The sequence below is a fragment of the Symphalangus syndactylus genome, chromosome 6 (genome assembly GCF_028878055.3).
Source record: "Symphalangus syndactylus isolate Jambi chromosome 6, NHGRI_mSymSyn1-v2.1_pri, whole genome shotgun sequence".
Classification (NCBI taxonomy): Eukaryota; Metazoa; Chordata; class Mammalia; order Primates; family Hylobatidae; genus Symphalangus; species Symphalangus syndactylus.
Window position 1 is genome coordinate 30,415,907 of NC_072428.2, and position 8,781 is coordinate 30,424,687.

The following is an 8,781-nucleotide window of genomic DNA, read 5'->3' on the forward strand; positions in this document are numbered from 1 at the left end:
GAAGGCTGGGGGTGGGCTTGTCAGTCCCGCAGACTGGAGTGGGGACTCCTGGTGCCTCTTTCAGCCTGCCCATCACTGCCCATGGACCAGTGGGCACGCGCTTTCTCCCCTCTGAGGTCCATAAAAGCCCTGGGCTCAGCTAGATCAGGGCAGAGGACAGCCAGAAGAGGAAGATGGCAGAGAGACACTGGGAATGGAAGACCAGCTGCAGAGAGGAGTACCCTCTCCGCTTAGAGCTGCAGAGACAACCAGTGAGCAGAAAGGAGCTGTCCTCTCTACTGAGAGCTTCAGAGACCTGCAGAACTGTCCCCACAACCTCCCTGCAGAGAGGAGCTCTCCTCTCCAGGGTCTCCTCTCTGCAGAGAGCTGAACACTCCACAGGACGACCTGCCTACAGAGGGGAGCTACCCACTCCTCTGAGCTGTTCTAACACTAAATAAAACTATTGTGTATTCAAGGGCCAATAAGTGTCTCTCAAGAGGGAAGGCACATTTATAAAGAACTGAATAACACAATGTAAAAACAGATGTAAGTATTTTAAAATTGTTAATGCAACTATGGGACTTACTATTTGTACGTAATATCCATTATCTGAACATTCCACCTTCCAAGTGTGCAAAAGCAAATATTCTTTGGTTATGACTAAGTAGGTTCCACTGAAGAGCACTAACCACTTTTTCAGAGCTTTGCGAAGGTGAGCTCTTAGAGAGATAAGTAGGTGACTGGCAGGCTCAGCAACCTGCCCATTATCACAGCTGTGGCATAGAAAGCTGTTAAGATATGAAAAAGCGTGGACGGGATTCTATATTATTCTCTCTAGTAATAAAACCAACAATATAGAGATGTTATACTAAGGAAAGAAAAAGTTATGCTTTGAAGTGAAAAAAGAATTTTTTATAATATGAAACTTTGCTCTGTGTTTTTGAACCATATTTCTTTTTCTTTTGTTGAGAAGAAGTCTCACTCTATTGCCCAGGCTGGAGTGCAGTGGTGCGATCTTGGCTCACTGCAACCTCGGCCTCCTGGGTTAAAGCCGTTCTCCTGCCTCAGCCTCTGGAGTAGCAGGGATTACAGTGCCCGTCACCATGCCTGGCTAATTTTTGTATTTTTAGTAGAGACGAGTTTTCGCCATGTTGGCCAGGCTGGTTTCAAACTTCTGACCTCAGGTGATCTGCCCTCCTCGGCCTCACAAAGTGCTGGGGTTACAGGCATGAGCCATGGTGCCAAGCCAGTGTTTTTGAAGAATTGAAGACATGAATTTTAAATTCAAGGACTTTGTCAGAATATTTTGGATCTTTCCTGCCTAGCTATGAGAAAGAACATTGAATAAATTCAAAACCAGGTCTTTAATGTGGGTGACAAATTTGGAAGAGTACTAAGAAAGTTGCTGTTTGAAAAGAAATCAGGCTGCAGCTAAAAGATATATGACAGGATATAAAAACAATTTAATTATTTCAGACTATTTCTTGTTCTAGTTGCCAGAGGGGATGGGGGAAAATATAATTACCAAGAAATACTGCCTTTATTTTATTAGATATTTAAACATGTACACAGATAATGCAAGGGAGAACATAATACAGTTAAAAAGAAATCTAAATAAGTGCTCCACAGTTTCAGAGGTTGGTAGATTTCTTTCCAAGAGGAGAGAAATACAAAGTCATCAAGTCACCAAGTAGGATTTCACATTTGATTTGTATTTTGAAAAGCTCATCGTTGTCAGTGTGAGCAAATGTGCAGAGCTAGGAAATTTAAGACATAGAAAGAATGAACTCAATATAGCTTAGAATATTGGATACATCAGGGAGCATGATGGGATGGGATTCTGGGAAGAGAGATTGATGCTATGTTGTGGAGGCATTGGATGACAAGCTATAAGGAGTCTATATTTAGGATGGCAATGTGAGGTTGTTTATGTTTGACTTTAGGGAGAATATGTTGGCTTTAAGGCCTGTCTTCCGGGAATTTTTAGAAAGAAATATCACCAACCATGTTTCCTGTCAGGAAGTATTTGAAAAGTGTTGTTTTCTGTCATTGATTTAAGTGACTTAAAGTATTTGTTTTTCCTGTAGAAAGTAAGACTCACTATAAATCATGAAGTTGTTTATTTATGTATTTATAGTTTCAAGTCATTCGATTTTCCCTTTTGTCTGTTGTCCTTTCCCCTCTCTGGTATTTTACTCATCAGTAATTTCCACAAAACCAGTCTGGATCATTTTAGTAACCTTCACTATTGGAAGCTTTCTCTCTGACTACTCCCTTTTGGTAAAAGCTTATAGTGTCTGTGTCTCTACTTTCAAGATGCTGTACTCTTCAGCACAGATCGTGTTCTAAGTTGAGAGAGTACAATGTCAAATATATTCCAGGACCAAGTGTGTAATGCAAATTAGCAAAATGAGTCAGGTTGCAAGGTCTACATTAGTAGTTTTTATTTGTGGCTGAAGAGTTATGTTACCTGAGGAGCTTTTAAAGTCATTGAGACATTCATATGCAGATAAGATTAAATACCAGTGTAAATCAATGTTCTCAAATGTATGTAAGCAGAAGGATTTTTTTTCCCTAATGAATTTTTCTCCAACATTGACAGAATTATAAATGAATATAAGAATTATATGGATCCCAGGAATTTTTATTTTTAACAAAGAATATCCCAAGAGTCAGGATGTTTGTGGACCACAGTTTGAGACCTATAAAGGAGCAAATATATTTTAGTATAATAATCATTAGGAAGTGCTTTCTTTTTTCCAAGATATTTTACATTTTAAAGGGGGAAAAGCCTTAATTACACTCCTTAACTGAGGGTTTTCTGGTGAAGATTATAGACTTTGTTAAACATTTTGATTAGGGTTGGTGGGAGTCATCCCTGAAACCCTTGTCTAGTATGTTACTACCACATGCATGGCCATTTATGTAATAAGGTTGTAAATTTTTTCAAAATGTGTATATGAAGGCTGGATGTAGTGGCTCATGCCTGTAACCCAGCACTTTGGGAGGCTGAGGCAGGCAGATCCTTTGAGGTCAGGAGTTCAAAACCAGCCCGGCCAACATGGTGAAACCCTATCTCTACTAAAAATACAAATACCCAGGAATGGTGGTGGGTGCCTGTAGTCCTAGCTACTTAGGAGGCTGAGGCAGGAGAATTGCTTGAGCCCAGGAGGTGGAGATTGCAGTGAGCAGAGATCGCACTACTGCACCCCAGCCTAGGAGGAAGAGCAACGCTCCAGCTCAAAAAAAAAAAAAAAAAAGTATACGTGAAAAAAATACTGTTTTTTTATGCTTTACCATAAGAGACATTATTTTTCAATGGACTTGTTATGTGAGAAACAAAATCAAATTGTTAATGAGGATGGTACTTCCAATGTAAGAGTCTCAGCTATCCTTGTTTTGTATAATGCCCAGCACAGCACCACATTCATATGGGTCTTTAATTCATAACAACTATATTTAAAAAGAATAAGCCACATGACATTTGAGATGGGGGAAAATATCTAGCATGTGTTAAATGTCTGTATATTCTCAAGCACTTCACTGGATAAGTCACACAGTGCTTTTTATTATTAGGAGAATTCTAAAAATATTATGTTAATTTTACATGCAAGGAAACTCACATTCAACAAGATAAAGCAATGTGCTCAAGGTCAAATGTCTGATATTATCTATTTATATGTAACAATTCTCTTTAAAATTAGAGGCTTAAAACGGTGAAACGCCGTCTCTACTAAAAATACAAAAATTAGCCGGGCGTGGTGGTGGGCACCTGTAGTCCCAGCTACTCGGAGAGGCTGAGGCAGGAGAATGGCGTGAACCCGGGAGGTGGAGCTTGCAGTGAGCCGAGACTGCGCCACTGCACTCCAGCCTGGGTGACAGAGCGAGACTCCATCTCAAAAAAAAAAAAAAAAAAAAAAAAAAAAAAAAAAAAAAAAAGTACACATTTATTATTTCTAAGCTTTTATGGGTGAAGAATCTGGGAACACATGTAGCTTATGTGTGTCATTTTGGCTCTGAGTATTGCCCATAGCTTCAACTAGGGTGTCCACTGATGTGCAATAATTTTAAGCTTGACTGGGTCTGGAGGACACACTTTCAGGCTCACATCATGGCTAATAGCAGGAGATTTGATTTCTTTGGCACATGGGTCTGATAGTTTGTCTTGTCTTGGAGTGAGAGATCCATGGGAGAAAGAGAACAACCAAGATCATATTCATAGTCTTTTTATAGCCTAATCTTGGAAGGAACATACATTCTATTCTACCATATCCTATTCCTTAAAAGAGAGCTCAGTTCATATTCAAGAGAGGGGATTTAAAGTTCCACTTCTTAAAAGGAAGAGTATCAAAGAATGTGTGGATATATGTCAAAAAGATGAAATTATTAACATAAAGAAACAATATAACTTGGTATCATTTTATGCACTGGGCATGCATTGTAAAATAAATGGCCCACTGTTCCTTCAAAAATAACACAAGAATGATACAAATTAACAATATTCTTATTAGCTGGAAAACGGCATTTTGTGGGTTACTAATTAGCAGTGGACACAATTTGTTCAACATAATTGGTTGGAATTATGTATCATTAATAGTGCTGAGTTTTGGGATACAGTGTAGCAGAGGAGATGAATATAAAAATAGTTCAGTTCAATAGCAATACTATGACAGGAATGGTCAGAGCACACAGGGAAATACAGGAGAATTGTTCAGTGTTAAAGGCTGGGGAAATGTGGAGGATTGAAAGTCATCCTATTAGAGCTAATACTCAAACCAAGCATTAAAATATGAGAAATTGTATGCAGAATGCACTTTAGTGCAAGTGCCTCCCAAAGGAAACAGAAGGGGAGAGAGAGAGAAGAAAGTTCCAAACAATGAGCCGGCATTCCAAAGGACTCAGCTTACACAAAAGCTTCAGATAAATGAGAAAGAAATAAATGGTCTGGCAGGTTCAGGAAACTCCTAGAGGTATGTTAAGCTTGTAGAATGTAGGGGACAGGGAATGGGGTCCTAAAAAATATAATGCCAGAAGGATAGTGAACTGGATGGAAAATCTTCTCCACTGAGGAGTTTGGACTTTATTCTAGAACAATGTTTTTCTATTTTAGTCAGGTACATCCCACCATCACAATTTTTGCCAAGTCTTGTACTGTCTGTACTGTAATTTATGCAACATTTTAAAACAGTCTCATTTTTACATAAGTTTATTTTAAAATAGAACATAATATTGAGTTGGATATATTCTATTTTTTATACTACGCATTAAATATAAAACCTGCATTGACTATTAAGAGGAATGGAAGAGTGATATTGAAGGGTTTTAAGCAAAGGAACAGTATGACAAGATTTCTGTTTCATAGTAGTCACCTGGAGAGCTGTGTGGAGGGTACATAGGAGGGGCACAAACAGGACACAACTTTCCAGTTGCATGCGCCTTGAACAGTGCTGACCTGTGACTAAGTGTTTTCTGGATGCAGAGTCCTGCTTGCTTAACCACATTTGCATCTGCTTCATAATGACCATCATTATCCCAAGCTCTGCTGCCCAGGGTATGGATAATCTTAAGCACAGAAAACCCTTCTGTTCTCTTCCCAAATAAAGAGACAAATTCTGCTTTCTTCATCTGGCCCATAGAAAGAAAATGAAAAAAACTGTTTGGAATTATGGAAACTGTTCCTTCTTGATTTGTCTAAATTTTCCCAGATTACTCTAATTTTTGATAAATTAGAATGTAGCAAATATATTAACTTATTCAGTACATTATGGTCATTATTATTAGCTTCATCTCAAAACAAATGTGCTTGGCATGAGCCACGTGAAGGTTTCTGGGTTGGTATTAGCAACAAGTTTAGTCTTAGTTACATTCATGAGCTCCACATAATATGTGTATATGGAATTGGAAGCCTGGCAGGGCCATTTAGAATAAGTTCTTAACTATGATTCTCTTTAATAGTTGGAGAAAACTTTAAACGCATCAACAAAAACTTAAAGGAATGTTCAGTTTTTCACTTTCAGTTATGTTCAAATTACTTAAATTGGGTGGATAGTTTTGGAAATGTTGTTTAAATGGTAACATTGTAGTTACGTAGAGAAAAATAAAAGAATGTTCTTGCTCCAACCCATTTTCCCTCTGCTCATAAATGCATTTCATATTGTTTAATAGTGTAGGAAGAATTAAACGAAGGGATTGAAACCTAATGTTCATTTTAAATGGGTTTTTGCAATGTTTCCAACACTTAGAGGTAAAAACATTTATTTTTTTTTAATGTACTGAGGAAAATGAAAAGCAACAATAGCATTTAATTAGCACTGGGACTTCATGCTCAGTTTCCTGTGTTATACTTGCCTACACATTTCTTACCAGAGGGAATTAATTTAACAGTCTGGCATTGTCTAGGGATGGTAAGAGGAGAGAATGAGTAGGAAAATATGTCCAAAGGCAGAGAAAATAAACTTTTGCTAAGCTTTTTTTTCAAATTACAATTGGATTTGGCAATAATTTGTGAAATACTTGTCTGCTATTATTCCATCTTCATTGTGTGGCATTTTCAGGCTCAGATGAATTGTTGGCAGATATTTGAGTTTTCAGAAATATACTAAGACATTTATTTTCTGCTATATTGGTCACAGAGACCACATAGCATCATGACTCTGGGCTAAAATGTATCAATGGCCTCAGACAGTCTGAAAATATTGGCTTCATATACAACATTTTAGCCGCTGTGGTTTGTTTTAAGAAGAGGCAATATCACCTCCACATATTACAGACTTGATAGTTTCTGAGGTCTTTGGATCAAGTGGCTGTTTTTCTCATCAAGTACTAATCCTCACATTTACCATCCTGTAATATATAGATTAAGATCAATGATATGATTGTGTTTATGATCTTAGTAGAAATCTTATGCATATCTAAAGAATAGTTTTCTTATTTAGAGAAGTAAAAGTGGAGCAAAAAGTAGGCAATATTTAAGGTAATTTTGAAATGTGCAACTACATAGATTAATCTGATTCACAAGGCATATATTGGCTCCTTCCCCTCTGACCCCATGGTATGTTCAAGTATTAGAGCTGGTATCATCATCTACTTTGTTCACTTCTATGAGGATTTATTTACTCAACTACTTGTATGAGATTTCTCTACTTGAAGTAGATTAAAGAAATTTGAGAACATGGCTACAAGAATTTGTGTATTCACTTCAGCACCTACCAATAAATGCCCTTACCTTAGCACTAAGTGATATTTATTGGATAAAATTACATCATTTTCAAGCTATAAAGACCTGAGATTTCAACAAATTGATCTCACTTTACAAATAACAGAATTCAGGGAGAGACTGTCACTTTCCTGGAGTCACATGGTCAGTCAATGAAGAATTTTTATCAGAACCCATATGTACTACCCCCTGGTCTAATACTCATACTTTGGCTCCATTAACGGGCATCAGCATTATTGTTATAATTCAGCATCTTATGTTTCATATCGTAACTTCTTTCTTTCTCAGTATTATCTTTTATTTATGACTTTTTCTTAATAGTTATATAGTAATAAAGCAGTGATTTTGTATTAGTTCATTTTCACACTGCTATAAAAATACTACCTGAGATTGGATATTTATAAAGGAAAGAGGTTTAATTGACTTATAGTTCTGCAGGTCTGGGGAGACCTTAGAAAACTTACAATCATGGCTGAAGGCAAAGGGTAAGCAAGGCATGTCTTCACAAGGTGGCAGGAGAGAGAGAGAATAAAGAGGAAACTGCAACTTTTAAACCATCAGATCATGTGAGAACGCCTTCATTATCATGAGAACAGTGTAGGGGAAACAGCCACCACCATCCCATTGCCTCCCATCAGTCTCCTCCCTTGACATGTAGGGATTGCAATTTGAGATGAGATTTGGTTAGGGACACAGAGTCAAAACGTATCAACTTTTAAAGAAATGTGTAAATGTTAGCATTGTTAAAATACTAATTAAACATGCAAATGTGCTTATAAGGAATATGGTTCTTAACTCCACTTCAATTTTTTCCCTTTGAAATAAATCATGCTGATTTTTTTTTAACTTTCACCCCCTACTCCATCTCTCAAGTGAGCAAGGTGAACTGGAGAGTTTTTGTTTTGCTTCTTTCTGTTTTGTTTTTTAATGTGTTACAGATAGTTCTTACTGTTAACATTTCTGGCTTTCTGATTATGCATTTGACTTAACTATGCAGAATTTTCAAAACTATTTTTTCTTGCCATGTACAACACAGTGATTCACACCACTAATGTGGTTAGGGCAGAAGGCTGAGAGCAAAGACTCAAAGTCCAACAAAAGGTGACAATGAATAACTATGAAACCACTCCATCTACTTTGTTTTTAAAAGTTACTAATTCAGTAACAGGGCCTTTGATACAGGTCCTTTTAATTACAAATTGTATTTTGATAAAATGATTTCTGTTAAAGACAAAAATGTACTACACCTTTTCGTTGATTTTATTCAGGCTATCATAGTGCGGAGGGCACCTCAGGTCTGCAGATGGCAGTGTCTCAGCAAAATGGTTTGCCTTAGACTTTTACAGAGATTGTTAAGTAAGTTACAGGTAGGGTGATTTTATAGGTGTGATTGCTTTACTACCAGAGGACATCTCGTTCAGTTAAGTAAATGGGCAGCGTTTATCTCTGTGTAAACTACTTTCAAGAGGACAACGTTTTCACTTTAGATAATTGCTCATGAGACAGAGAATGGGAAGTTGGCAAGTGGTGAAAGAGAAAGGGTCTGTGTGCAATCTTTTCATTTCTTAATGGGATGTTTGTGT